General features: G+C 43.5%; 1 long non-coding RNA gene across 3 annotated transcripts; it reads right to left on the bottom strand.

The window, feature by feature from the left end:
* Positions 1-1,417: 1,417 nt before the first annotated feature.
* LOC308552783 lies at positions 1,418-14,862 on the bottom strand. 3 transcript variants are annotated; one of them, XR_013998141.1, is made up of 5 exons: positions 14,494-14,862; positions 8,962-9,134; positions 3,732-3,914; positions 3,568-3,623; positions 1,418-2,373 (listed from the first exon to the last, which is right to left on the bottom strand). It is a non-coding gene; the product is annotated as an uncharacterized lncRNA (long non-coding RNA). The 3 variants fall into 3 exon arrangements; XR_013998142.1 differs by lacking the exon at positions 3,732-3,914; XR_013998143.1 differs by lacking the exons at positions 3,568-3,623; positions 3,732-3,914.
* Between the last annotated feature and the right edge of the window lie 581 nt (positions 14,863-15,443).

Here is a 15,443-nt window from a genome sequence, read left to right as displayed (position 1 = left end):
AGGCCCAGCTGGGATTTGTCAGAGTTAAGAAGCGCTAACTCCAGCAATAGAACTCAGTTCTCTGGATTTTTTTGGACCAAGACTCTAGATGAATTGTCACACAGCAGCTAATTGGCAATCATATGTGGTTTATATCTTTCAACACAGAAAACCTACCGAGGTTCTTTTCAGATCTACAATCCGTATAACACTGCAGTCCCCCCGGTTACAATGCTTCAGCGTAGCTTAGTCAGGCTGCCAGAAACAATGTTTACTAAGGCGAAGTTCCATAGGGTGAGGCAGAAATCTTCATACGCACAATGAAGATCTAGATAACAACTGTCATAATTTCAGCACTGGCGAAGAGAGTGAAAGCCCCGTACTGCATTAAAAAAAATAAAGAAAAAGCAAAAAGCGAGATGCATTTGCTATTAGTTCAAATATGGTGTGGGAGTGGGTTATTTTCCTGTAGCTGATGCCTACTTTTTCCTCTTAATCTGCATCTTCTTGAACTCCCACAGAGTTCTAAGAATACTGTAATAGTCACTTTGCTTTCAGGAGGCTATGAAGGGCTTAGGTTCCTTTATAACTTCTTTTCCTACCTCTCCAATTTTAGAATCGTAAGGAAATCACCCTCATCAGTCCTGAGCCCACGTTTGTTTTGTAGCCACAAGCCAATTTGGCACTATTTATTTTAACTTCCATACTTTAGTATCTATCCTAATGAAAAAACTTTACAAAAAGCCTAAATTATACGTGTTATTTTGCTTTGTGAGGAAAACAAAGCAAACCAACAAACACAAACAAAAATATTCAGTAAAGAAGCACCATTAGGCATGACGACAGTTGTGGGCGTAAAAAACAAGCCACGAACAGGTGCGTGTGTGATTCTACCCTCAACTCAACTTATGCTTTTTTTCTGAAATTACATGTTAACTTTGCTTTATGCTTCTTTCATTATTGTATTATAATAAGTGACCCCTGAAGAATCTTGTTTCCTGAGAGTGCATTTGATCAGAAACAGAATTTGCTCCTAATTAAAATGGGATTATCACAGGGTGCTCTAGCAAAGAAATGTGCTTCTGTATATATGCGTATGTGTGTGTGTGTGTGTGTGTGTGTGTATGGCCAAAGCATACTACCCTTTTCAAATAACAGCCCTTTGGTAAACAGATTTTCATGTTTGAATGGAAGACTAAATTAGCTTTATCAATGTCTTAATGTATAGGGAAATTCACTGTCAGAATCAAAGGAAAACAGCTGAAGAGTGTAGAGTTTTATTTTCTGAAGAAAATTACTTTGCTTCTATGGTTTGGTTATTTAATATATTGAGGTAAAACACCTCACAATAGGAAACCTTGTAAAATAATTTTTGTAGTAGTATTATTGAATAGACTAAGCTATTATCGTAAGACAGGCAGACCCCCAAATGCAGTGGCTCGAAGAACAATGAGTTTATTTGTCTCCCAGGTTACAGTCCAGGAGAAGCGTTCCAGCCGGGTGGGCAGGTCTGCTCCAGTCATCGGAGCCCAGGCTGGCAGCGGCTCTGCCATCAGCGGTTGGCTTGCAGGGTTGCTCTGGCCGTCACCATTCCAGCTGGCTTCGTGGGGGAAAGAGAGGGAGTCTTGGGCCAGGGATACGCAAGATAAGGCAGAAGTTCCTCAAATCACTTGTACTCAGCCACACCCAGCTACACGGGAGGCTGGGAAACACAGCCTGTCCCTGTGCCCGGGGGAGGGGAAAGTCAGAAACAGTGGGCAACTACAGTCTCTATATGCTCTCCGATTGTGGAAAATTATACATGGCCAACAATATGCATTGCAAGGTCTCTAGATGGTTATACAAACACACAAAAAACATGAGGAATAAATGGATTAATTTCTTTCTATTATGAAAATATGCAACAAGGTAAAAACCAAGGCAGGTCTCTGACTTTATGTCACCACATCAAAAAGATTTTTGTTACCAAACACACAGAGGAAATACCCAACTTAAAATAAATCATGTTCTAAAAACTGGGAATTCATTTTCTCATAGAAAGAATGTTATAAAAATGGCCAGGTTCCAATATGATTTCAAAGGGGCTCATTTACCTCCTGTGGGACCTCTGCGATGAAAAACAGTGGACAATACTGCGCTGCAGCACTCAAAACAGAACTGTTGGCTAGAAGTAATTTTTTAAAATATTTTTAATAAGGAAATTAAGTTTAACTAGAGAAGGATATGAAAGGGGAGGGGGGGAACGAATACTTTAATGTGAAGTCAAAGTGGACTTCCAGCATCTCCTGGCCGTGGTTCTTTACGTCGAAAACACACCAAAATGTGTGGATTTGCCTTTTCCTTCTTCAGGGTTTATCACAGGCAAAATGAAAACGCTGCTCAGCCATGGGTTACCTATAGATTTGGGGGAATGAAATGGGAGGGAGAAAATAACGAGCAGAGTGGTGCAGGAGGAGAGGATTCTACAAATAACCAGGAAAGGTTTGGGGGTGTCAACATAAGAAGGTCCAGACCTGGAGAGAATGTTTTAATAAAAATTTATTTGAGCCAAATAGAGAAATGCCCCAAAGCAAGATCTCAGTAGACTGAGATAAATGTGTTGTTTTTTTAAAAATAACAGTTTGCAGTTTCTTTTATGCATTTGAGATTAAGGAGGGAATGTAAAAAAGATTGCATGTAAGTGGGAGAAAGCGAGATGCAATCGGGTTACAGGATAGTTAAGGTTACGTGTGCTCTCTTGCACACTTTGGAAGGGGGGGTCTGAAAGGATGGGCAGGTATTACAAGGAGGGGCCCGGAAGGGGGCACTTCAAAGGTGTGTTAACCTAGATGCACAGACACAATGGACAGGCCTTGCTTAAGGCAAACATAAACCTTTCAGTAAAGAAGTTAGGTGCCTAAGTCTGACTACCCACCAAGACCTGCTCAGTTAGGAATTTACGATCACTCTATGAGGTTACTTCCTATAGAACCCCCTTTTTTTCCCCCACAGGAAACGTAAGGGAAGGGAGTAAAAGTCTCATGTGCTCACGTCTACAAGTATTTGTAGAAAGACATTAGCAGGGGAAAAGAAATCAAGACTAAGATATGCATGATCTTTTATGGGAAAAAATGAGAATGGTTTGGGATTGAGTTTTCCATGCTCCAACCTCCAGGAATTTGATTACTGACTGCAGTGAGTGTCTCAGATTAGGAGAGGCAGCAAGTGACCACGTGGAGAGAGAGAATGTTCACCAGCAGAGAGGAATTTAGGGAGTGACTGACCTCTATTTTTTTTTTTAATTGGCATAAGAAAAGTTCATGGTTTAAAATTAAGAAAAGGGCCCTAGCCACTTTGGCGCAGTGGTTAGAGCACTGGCTCAGGGACTGAAGGGTCTTGGATTCTATTCCGGTCAAGGGCACATACCTTGGTTGCAGGCTTGATCCCCAGCCCTGGTCTCTCTCTCTCTCTCTCTCTCTCTCTCTCTCTCTCTCTCTCTCTCTCTCTCCCCCTTTCACTGTCTCTGAAAAGCAATGGAAGAAAATATCCTTGGGTAAGGATTTAAAAACAAAAAACAAAACCCATAAAATTAAGAAAGGGAAAACATACCAAAATGCAAATTAGAAGAATCTCCATGGCAGAAAAGATACATCCAAACAGGGGCCCTATAAATATACCCAGTATTAGCTCCTTGCATCTTTCAACTACACATTTGTTTTCTTCTTTCTAACTGTTCCACTCAAGTACAACTTAACGGTTCCCCTACTACTTACAACATGACTTCTGAAGGTGCTTGATCTTGAGTAAAAAGGCAATTTTGAGCAGCTTGATCTGGGGGTGAGTCCTGTGTCTGAAGTGGAGGGCTGTTCTCTGTGCGTCTGACTGACTGCTCACAGCCCACTGATTGTGGAAGTCACCAAGGAATACTGGTTTCTCTCACTTGACAACTGCACGTACTATAATCACAGAGGCATGACACTGAGCTCCTCTAAAATTGCCTCGAATTGCTTTCCAAGTAGTACTGGGTCTAATGGTGGCACCAGCAACAATGAACCATCGCCCTGGGTTTCGAGAGCCCAGCCTTTAAAGCCTAACAGGGAACAAAGATTGCTTTAACTTCTGAAAATGAAAGCACCCTTTGAAATTAAACATAAATTCTCAAATTGGCTGCAAACTCTTTAATAAGTGCACTTTGTGGTTTTAGAGAATATTAATACAATCCCAAGCATGTCAGCACAATTTCACTCACAAATTTCTCTTATTCCAGCTAATTGCTGTGTTAACTATTTTGCAGAGAGATCAAAGTTGATGAGGCAAGGGAGAGAAATGATGTAAAGTTTAAATATAATTTTTTTTCTCTATTCTGTCTTGAGTCTTAAATCTGAGCCTAATTAGTTGCATTATCTTGAGCAGGTCCCTAGACATCTCTGGATTTGATTCTTCAACTGGAAATTGAAGGGATTGGAGGAGATGACCCCCTGTAGCTCGATGGGCTATAATTCAGATTTTTTCAGCTTCACTTGCACTATGACAGAAAATTTTCTTGGCAGTCTTGGATTACTCGAAGATAGAGCACACTGCTTCAGGCCTATGAAGTACTGCCCCTCCCAGCTGCTCTGGTTCTTTCTGTTAGAGGCCACTTGGATTGGGGTGAGGCCAGTGAAATTCCATGTCCACATCTAAAGAGCTTTTGAAAAGCTGCCCTGTGACTCTTAAAAAGGTTTCCTATACAATCTGACAGTGCTAAGCCAACTTCACAAAGTGACAAACAAGTATTCAAAGTCAACACCAAGAAACCCTTGCCCGGCCACACAGAATTCTCATTTAGAATAATGCCAAGCTTGGGTCAGATTTTAAATAAAACACTGATTTTTTTTTTTTAAAGCTCCAACATTACACAAACCTGACTTACCAGTCTTTTCATTTGCAGTAATAACGTCTAAGTGAGGGTATTTATCAGCAGAATGGACCAAAAACAGACACAACTGGACATGGAGAAACTTTTCTGTCTAATATTCACCCACCTGGGAGCTCAGAGCTGCAACTGGTACTGGTACTGACTTCTGAATCATTGCCAGGGCATGGAGTTCCCTCTTTTCTCTGCTACTAACCGAGAGGTAGGGATTTCTGGTCTCACTCCCCACTCCTTGTCCCACCATCTGACACCATATAAAGGAAAGCATCTCTGGCCTAAACAATAAGGCCTCCAACCCAAAATTTCTGATTCAGTGGGAAGATTAAGGGCTAGAGCTAATTTGAACTGAGGCCTACTCTAGGTCATACACAGTTAATCTTTCAGACACTGTATTTGGTAAAAACTCATCAACAACCCTTTTTACGCATGAAGAAACTGAGGTCCAAAGAGATTAAATAAATTGCCTGGAAGCGGGCACCACCATCCCCACTCTAGATGCTAATCCACACACTTCACAGTTTGCCTGGAGCCATTTAGAGCCGCTCTGTCTTCTTGCCATCAAGGGTGGGGGTAGAGTAGCCAGGAGAAAGAAGGGTTAAAAACTGACAAGACAGCATTAGATTTAAATGTTTCATTTGCAAATAGTCTATCTTTTTTATAATTGTCCTTAATCAGGCTCAGGTCTCTGAAGAGAGCTCTGGAAAGTGTATCAATTTGCTTTTCATTTCTCTAATAAAAAAAGACCCACTCAAGCACCTCTTACGTGCATAGTAACTACTGAACTGACTACTGCTGCTGAAGGGTAGGTTTGAAAAAAACAGAGCCCAGAGCCCTGGCCAGTGTGGCTCAGTTGGCTGAGCATCATCCTATGCACCTGAAGGTTGCCGGTTTGATTCCGGGGGTGGGGGTGACGGGAGTAGTGGTTTGATTCTGGGGGTAGGGGTGACAGGAGTAGTGGTGTGTTTGGGAGGCAGCCAATCGATGTTTCTCTTTCTCTCCCTCTCCCTTCCTCTCTCTCTAAAATCAATAAATATTTTTTTAAAAAAGATAAAACAGAAAAAAACTCTAAGATGTCATCCATGTGCTAGGAGGATTATAACCCAGTACTTGAAGCCTTTCAAACTTCTTTCACATCCAAGTTACCTTCCAACGCATCTTCTGCCTATATTAAAAAATTAGGAAATTATCTATTCTCTCTCAATTTTAGAGATCTGAATTACTCATGTGAATTCTGCATTCTCTCTAAAATACGACCTAAGGATGTCCTTGAGATCTCACAGTAAAATAAATATTTATGTACAAAGTAGTTCCTCATCCAAATCACTTCTTCCCTTTTCTGAGTCCAGCCTTGGAAAGAGAGTAGAGTCACCTGCCAGGACCTCCGCTGGTTTCCATTTGCTGCACAGCCCTCAGGCTTGGGTGTGCACTGCCAAGGTCTAGAATTTTAGGTTCCCATGTATCATTTTGCATTTACTTAACTTTTTCCTAGTAACTCCTTTTTATCCCTTTATTTGCTCCTAAAAAGCCAGATAGAATTAGAGCCCTTACCTACAAGGACCCCAACAGTACAATCATGATTGCTTATTATAAGAGAAGGGATTCTGACATGCTACTATATCTTTGATTAATTTCTAACACTCAGATACTAATAAAAGTGTTTTTGTTTTAGCAAACACTTCCCTAGGGAACACCAGGTGCTAAAATTAAAACAAAAACATCTTTGCCCTGAGGAGAACAAGATTTCCTTTTCTTAGTTTACTCTCTTGAAACTACCCAGGGCTGAACTGATTATCTACTTGCGTCTAGAATCACTGAAGTATTATGCAGTTTTCTCTTCACTTCGGCATTCTGTCATGACCCCTATTAGTACATGGACTTCCCAGTTTTGAGGGCAACAAGTAACGTGAGGCTCTTTCTTCCTAGGGTAGCCACCCTTTGTTCATTTATTTGTTATAAAGCTCCAGTGGCTCATAGAATTCTCTGAATAATGACTTTTTTGGGAACTGATGCTCACAAATTGATATCTAAAATGAATGTAAGGAGTGAAGTCATAAAATAAAGTAAAAATGCATAATAGAATTATATTCACTGATTATGTTCCTAGTGCAAACCTATCTTAAAGCCTCACCTACATCTTTTTCTGGATTTTTAAGTTGGTTGTTGAATTGCTGTGTGGGTCATTATTAGGAGCTGGAGCAAGCCTACTTTGCCATGTCTCTTCTCTTTCAATGACACCCAGTATTTTAATTGATGATTCATCTATTTAGAATGTTAGAGCTTAGAAGTGACATTTGAGGTAATTTTATAAGCCCTTGCCACAAGAACAATGCAGCCCCACCTGGAAATGGGGCCTTTTGGAAAAACCACACATAGGGACACACAGGGAACAGTGGAAGGGAAAGGGGGACTCCCATTAGGCAGCCAGATCTGCCAGTTAATGCTGGGGTTCAAAGAACCACTGACAAATCATGCTCCCATCTTAGAGAGGTCAAGGAAGGCAAAGGGGCTTGCCCTGGGTCACAAAGTTCATTGAAGCAGAACTAGCTCCTGCTGGCTCACTTCCTAGGATTGTCCCTTATCTGGTAGAAGACCGAATACCAGGAATTCATTTAAAATGCACATAGCTGGCCTGGGCCAGGTTGCTCAGTTGGTTAGAGCGCTGCCCCAAAACACCAAGGTTGCGGGTTTGATCTTCAGTCAAGGCAGATACAAGAAGCAAGCAATGAATGCATAAATAAGTGGAACAACAAATTGATGTTTCTTCCTCTCTCTCCCTTCCTCTCTCTCTCTAAAATCAATTTTTAAAAAAATAAAAAATAAAATGCACATAGTTATCTTAGTCACAGTCCTCTGTGGGTTACTTTCCCAATTTGCTTGTAAATTAACTTGGAAACATCAATCATTCTAAAATAGAAGGGTAACTTATTTTGCTAAGTGTACAGTCCATAATGAGGGGGCACTGATGCTGCTGGGCCTGCCCCGTCCTCACTTCCCATCCCACACCCTCCACACACTCTAGATACCAGGGGAAAGGAACCTGCCGAAACCAGATCACAATCTGCGATCTCATTCTAATCTTTTCACCTTGAACCTGAGCCAATTCCATGCTTCATTCTCTGTTATTTTTTATTCTTGCCTCACTTTTTATTAACTGCAGTGGTAAAGAATGCAGGCTTTGGCCTGGCTGGGCATGGCTCGGCGGTTAAGCATCGACCTAGGATCCAGGAGATCAGGGTTTGATTCCCAGTCAGGGCACATGCCCGGGTTGTGGGCTCGATCAATGACTCTCTCATCATTGATGTTTCTATCTCTCTTTCTCCCTCTCCTTTCCTCTCTCTGAAATCAATAAAGATATATTTTAAAAAGAAAAAAAAGAATGCAGGCTTTGAAGCAGATTTCCTGGGTTTGAATCCCTGCTCTGCTACTATCTAATGATGGAACCCTGACTAAATTACTTAATCTCTCTGTGCTGCGACTTCCTAATCTATAAAATGGGTATATAAGAGTATCTACTTGGTACAGGTGTTGTATTTAAAATTTAATACATGAACAGCATTTAGAACAGTGCCTGCCACAGAGTATACTGAAACAGACAATTATAATTATTGGCTTTGCTGAAAAGTACCTTGTCACCTACCAGCCTGAAGATGATGACATGTACCAGGCACTGTAGTGAAGGCTTTCCACACGAGGCCAGTGAATCACAATAATTCTTTATGTGCTGCTAATATTATCCTCTCTTCCCCCACCCCCCTTTTTTTTCTCAGATAAGAAAACTAAAGTCTGAGTACTTGAACAACACGTCACTCAGGTAGTGAGAAGCGGAGTTGGGACTTGAACCAAGGTCTGTCTTGGTGTCTTTCAATCTCTCTAAGAAAAGAAGCTTAGGGTTCTTTTAAAGTTCTTTTATTTAAATGGACTGCCATACCTCCCATATAGGTCAGGAAGACAGGGATCTCCTCAGAGGCTGAAGGGCAGCAGCAGGACGGGAATGGTCTCTCCCGGAAGGTGTCAGGCGTGGGATGACGACACTATCAATGTCTTAACCTGCCCACCCCCTGCCTTCCATTGAGCCACACAGCACTCACCTGGGCTGTGCTGCTGGAGGCCACATCCAGCCTCTTGCTTATTTGAGTACAGTTATCAGGAAATGTCGTTCTGATTCAGGCCAAAGTGGTAGTATTTACAATTTCAGTATCAGTAGTTCTCGCAAGCATTCATTTCTACCCCAGCCTTAGAGTAGGGAACATCTCTTTCTTTCCTAGATTAGAAAGAAAATTTGATTTTTCTCCCTTCCTTCAAAGTCTTCAGTAGCCAGTATCTCACCACTCTTGCCCAACACCCATTCTCATTTGTCAACTTTTCTTGCATTTGTCCAAAATGATGTCTTCAGCCGGTCTGGGGCTAAAGGGCCAGGGGAGGGAAAAGAAGGAAAGTCCCTGATTTTGCTAGAGGAACACCATGCACACTGACTTGTCCTTGCTCCTGTACCACTTGCCCATTCTTGTATTTCCTCTGAAGCTCTGTCTGCCTCCTTCACTTCCACCCCAGAACCTTCACCCAGAACCTTCCAGAACAGTCTCTGGGTGGTGCCCGGGAATGCAGGTGAATCAGCTACGTGGCCTCTGTTTTTCCCAAATACCCACCAGTAACACCCATGCTGAGCTTGGCTAGTTGGGCTAAATTTGGGGAGGAGAATAGCACTGGAAGGATTTTTACTCTATTCCCTCTCCCCACAGCTGCCATCATATTTACTATTAAATTACTAGAAAATGTCAGAGAAGCTGAAGATGAATGTTTGTTATATGAAGAGAGGCAGAGAAGCTGTTTGAAGACAGACTGTAAATAGAGCTCCAGAGGAGGCCAGCGGGGATAGATATCCTGGTTGGCAGCAAAGAGACTGGCAGAGGAAAGAGAAGTAGATAAGTGTATTTCTATGGCTAGTGGGAGAATAGAAAGGGTGAGACTGGCAAGTAGGCCTCAGACAGGCCTTCACCCAAGGGTCCCTTGTTCCATCCCGGCCTCTCTGGATCTAGCCTAAATTTTCCTAACATCCTTAGGTCCTTCCTTGCTATGTAGCATTTACTATTAATCAATACCTTTGTGATAATTCTTGTGGCTGAATGATTCTAAGTTATTTTGCAATTATTATTCTTGCTATGATCATATAAATCTCACATTTTTAATCAGTTGTATATTCTTCCCATGAACTGTAGAATCTTCTATTGCAGATGACTGGGTCCTTGACAAGGAGGCTCTGGTTAGTCTAGCAGTGTTATTAAACAGATCAGATTTCCAGTTTGCAATTAATAAAAATATAATTAAATACATAGAGGCAAAGCAGAAGATAATTTAATCTTTCTGCTATGATTCAGAAGTCATATCAGGGTCATCATGATAAACCTCAATTAAAGTACTACAGAAGTGTAGGGACATTGGCAAGTGGCATTCCGGTTGAAAGAATGCCAGTTAGACCAGATTCTACCCCATGTATTAATAACATCGGGTACTACATTCATTGATTTCCCCAATATACTGATCCTAGTATAAGCTCTGGTAGACTCCCCTATAGTTAACTTCAGCTGACTAAATCCACTCTTCTAGCCTACAATAAAAAAACCAAGACTGTTTCATTTTCATGAGATTATCCTACCAAAAATCATCTATCTAAAGATCCAATCATATTTTAAATCCTATTTCTGAACATATTTGGTTGTATTCCTTTTGGCAGAACCTGTTGTAGTTTCCATTTATAGTTTATGCTTTCTTTTCTTTCCATACTGTACTTGATTGTTAAACAAAATACACTGATCATTACCCTCCTTCCCCATCAGATTATTGGAGGGTCTTTTAAGGGGTTCTTTATAATTTAGTAACTGAATATTTTTTAAAGAAGAAACTATCATTACATAAGAAATTTCTACAGACCTGAGAACTGTTGGTTGTTTCTAAAAAGCCCCTTTATGTTGGTCAAACAAATCACAATATTTATAGGTCTTTGTAGTGTTTCAGTATAAAAGAAAAACTACAGTATATAAGAAAATATAAGATTTTCATCAGGAATGAGAAAGAATACCATATTTACTTGCTTTCCACACACACATATACCAAAGGGAATAGATGTCATTTTTTTCTCTTCTTTCCAAACTTATCACTACTAGTGACTAAATAAAGGCGTGGTAAGATAGGCTGAATCACTCTAAATGACCCCTTTTGTACAAATTTTAGCATATGACTGGGCTTCAAGAGAGTCTTGATTTCACAAGATTGCTGCTGTAACTCCAGCTATCACACTCAAGTTCCATGCAAGCATAGGGCTTGAGTCTGCCCTGCCAGTATCCCACCACCAGACACACAAATAAGGAGTTTTCCTCAAGTCCTATCAACACCTTCCATTCACATACCATTGGGCTATACTTTGTAACACCTATCTGCAAGGAAGGTTGTGAAATAAAAATTTTCCCTGGGCACAAAATCAGGTTTCTGTTACTAAGAAAGGGAATGGGATAGGCAACTAGCATTATCTGCCTTCTCTTTTAGGACATGTTTCTTTAGATGAACTTGAATTCATAGAAGGCTGAAATGATGTCAAATTCATTTTTGTAATCCTGGAGCCTAGCACAATACCATAGCTTATTTTTTGTGTGTGTTTTTTAATTAAAGAAGAAAATGAAAATCTTAGCTAGTAATGGGTTAGAAGGAAGAAGATCAAAGAAAAGTATAACAGGTGAGCAGGTGGCATTAGTTTATTCCATTTATTTGGTCATTCACTCATTCGTTATTTCAGCTATGTTCCCAGTCTGAGCCAGACCCAGTGTCAGGCAAGGGGGATACAGTAAGTACCACATAGTCCCTGGCTTCAAGAAATGAGTAAGGGTGAGGTTGAGGGTGGATAGTGAGGGCTCTACAAGTAAAGGAGCAATTTCAGGGTAGTGTAGTAAGAGAACTGAGAAGTGGTCCTGAATCACCGTTTGAGAGGTTAGGGAGCTGTTAAGTAGTCTGGGTGGAACAGGGTGGGGAAAGATGTAGGGAAAAGGAAAGTTAGGAGAGGCTACATAATAAAGGAACTGATGTTGTATGCAGAAGTCCATAATTTATTCCTCCCAGCACACATATCTATTTGCTGTGGCACAATGTTTGTCTCTCTCTTGGACGTCCTTATGAAAGGATTTCCCAATACTTTGTCCTGGATAGATCTGACCTATTGATGAGCTTCTAGGCTGGCCAAACTGTAGTCGCTGCTGTGTTCCATGGACTATATTTAAGCATGGAAGCAACTGTCTTCCCAGTGTCCCACCTTACAGGGTGGTGCTTCACCTTACAGGGTGTTGGGAAATGCTTGTCTAAACATATAGTTCTCAAACTCGGCAATATGACTTACCAGGGATTTCCAGAGAAAGGGATTTACACCCAGGGGCTGCAGATGTGAACCTGGTTTTCTCAATGTGTTAATACATTGGGTTTCAGTTATGTAAGTCACCAGAGGGGATCCATGATTTAGTTGAACTAATGAGTCATCACTGCAGCAATCTTACGGTTAAATCCCACTGACGGTTTGACTAGTAATAGAGACACCAGCATCTCTTCCTGCAAATAATTCAATTCTGTTCACAGCACAGAGGGCTAGAAATGTATCTACATCAAATTCCCATTTTCTTTGCCTATCTAAAGAGATGGCCCCCTCATCATAAAGCAGAGGTGACAAACAGAGAGAGATTTGAAGATGCTATGTCGTTGGCTTTGAAGAGAGCAGAAGCAGGCACAAGCCGAGAAATGCACACGGCATCCAGACACTGGAAAAGGCAAGGCAATGGATTCTCCCCTAGAGCCTCCGGATAGAACACAGCCCACACCTTGGCTTTAGGATTTCTGACCTCCACAACTGTAAGATAACACGTTCATGTTGTTTTTAGCCACTAAGTTCATGGTAACTTGTTTATAGTTAGCAATAGGAAACCAGTTACACATAATTATGTATCTCTAGGTGCTGTCCCCCCATTCATTCCCACTGCTTTCCACGAAAGTCAGAGTCTCTCCCGTGGTAGTCTCCTCTATTCTGAATCTAACCTCTCAGACTGTTCTCTTAAAACTCAAATCTGATTATGCCACAGGGCTTGAAGTGCATGAACACTCACTGATTTCTAGTTAGGTTACTTTTTGGGAATATAATTAGAAACCAGAAATAAAGGTTGTTTACAACTCCCGTCAAGGACATTTGGTGTGATCGCAGGAAGGCTTACCAGGGATATGATTATAGCTAAGAAAGCTTAAAACAAATTGAACTATGTGCTGAAGAAAGAATGTGTTAACCGCATGGGGCTGAGGTAGGGAACAGAGTTATCTGAGTTTATCCAGGACTGGATACAGGTAAACTCACTGACTTCAACAGCCATCTCGGTAAGGCACACTCTGGTTTACAGGTGGGGATACCTCACCAGGTACCTCGATCCTAGTAAGCGCTTCTCCTTACTAGTGAGCACGGTTATTTAATCATAGTAAATTTCATCTTGATTTATGCACTGGTCACATGAAAGTTGGTTGTCATGAGTCAGCCAACTTGTTCACCTCTGGATGCATGATAAAATTGATGTCAGGACCCTCCCTGTGACCAACAGAAACTCTAGGAAGGTTCTTCTACTTGGTAAGATCCAGAATCCTGGTTTAACAAGAGCCACACTCCTCCCTGCTATCACTCACCCCTGTTTCAAGAAAAAGAGGGATGACTATCACAGCAAAAAGAAAAAAAAAAGGGGGGGGAGAAAAGTTCTAAGAAGGAAGGAGAGAGAAGTCAACGTTTGCAAATGCCACAAAGGGCACAAGATGGGGATTAAAATTTTCCATTAGATTTGGCAAGTAGGTGGTGACTGATGTTCAGTGGAGTGAAGGCTGACAAGACAATGAGAATTTAGAAAATGGTAACGTTAAGGATGGACAACTCTGGGGAAAGGATCCATGCCCTACAAAGACATCTTGAAATAAAATTCCCTTGGTTTGTACTTTTGAATCAAAGAGCATTCTCCTCCCCAAATCCTCCAAATGTTGATCAGCCAAATTTGAATCTCACCATTTCTCTCCTCAGTTAACCTCCGAGGTAGAGGAACTAATGAGCTGTGCAGTAACTAAAGGTCAAAAAACAAGGGGAAGAAACAGAAGGCCTACTACAAACCCAAACTCAACACAAACAAAACAAATCGGGCCTTGAGTAAGATGAGCTGTAACAAGCTGTGCTTCAAATTTAATATCCTTGTTTTGATGATGAATAAAAAAGTACCTAGAGAATTTAAAAGGGCATTTGATCATTGGAAAGCTTCCTTGCATCTCACCCGTTATCTTCACCCCAACTCCCTCCAAATTAATAGCTGTTGCAGAGTTGTGGGCAAGTGTGAGCACATGCTGGACCAAAGGCTGAACTGTGTCCTGGGCTAGACTCACTGCATGCCAAAAAAGAAAAGGAAGGTGGAATAGGGAAAACATACCAGTGCAACCATACATATCTGCATTTCTAGATGAAAGCACGGTTTTCCTTCCTCGACTCTCTGCTGTATTTAAAGGGGTGTGTGTGTTGGGGGGGGGGGGGGGGTCCTGAATGGGAGCCGGCTCTTTCTAACTTGGTTACTCACGTCTGATTCATTCCTGTGTTTGTTGAGGGCGCGTGTGAGTCCTGTCTCTGTCACTGCTGCTGCGGAGTGGCTGAATCACTGCCACTCCAGACGAAAGCAATTCAATTCAAACCCAGTCCTTGGGGGCTGGAAGGGCTTTTTTTTTTTTTCTGTTTTTTTTTCCCCCCAAAAGGGTCTGCGGGAAAAGCCGCCTACTTTCCGGGGTGACCGGAAAGGGCAGCTTTACCAGCGTCGCCCCGGGCTACGGAAGATTTTGCTTCGCTGCGAGTGGGCGAGGCGCCGGTCCCCGCGCCCGCAGGCTCCGGGCGCACAGGCCTCGGGGGCCGGGGGCCGGCCGAGCCCGCCCGGTGGGCCCGAGCCGCCCGCCGCTCGCCCCGCCGCCGCCGGAGCTCCCACAATGCAGCGCTGGCGTCCCAGTTCCGTTACAAGGTCTCCCCCGGCGCCGGCGACCCGGCGAGGCGCGGGCGGGGCGGCGGGGGAGCGGCGGCTGTAACCCGAGCGCCGGGCCGAGGGGGGCGCCCCCGCACCGCTCCTCTCGCGCGCTCAGACCGCCGCACGGCGGAGGGGCGGAGCCGCCGGCCGCCCGGCCCGGCCCCCAGCCCGGCCCCCAGCCCAGAGACACCGGCCGCGGGAGCCAGCCGGCCGCCAACTCCGCAGCCCGCGCTCGCCGGTGCCCCGCGGCGCGCCCGCCGCCCGGCTCCTCGCCCAGCCTCGCCCTCCCGCCCGCCGCGGCGGCGGTGCTGGGGCGGCTCCCGCCCGCCGCGCCGCCGCTGCCCGCGCGCTCGCACAGTCCCGCAGCCCCGCCCGGGGCGTCCGCACTCACCTAGCGCCGCCGGGGAGGTGCGCGGAGGGCGCGCCCGGGCCTCCCTCGGCTGCGGGGCGCGCGGCCCGCGGAGCCCGCGGAAGGAGGCGCGCGGGGCGGCGCGGCCGGGGGCAGGCGCTGGGCGGCC

The sequence above is a fragment of the Miniopterus schreibersii genome, assembly GCF_964146895.1.
Source record: "Miniopterus schreibersii genome assembly, chromosome: 2".
In the NCBI taxonomy this organism is placed as follows: Eukaryota; Metazoa; Chordata; class Mammalia; order Chiroptera; family Miniopteridae; genus Miniopterus; species Miniopterus schreibersii.
This window is presented reverse-complemented; position numbering and strand designations above follow the sequence as displayed.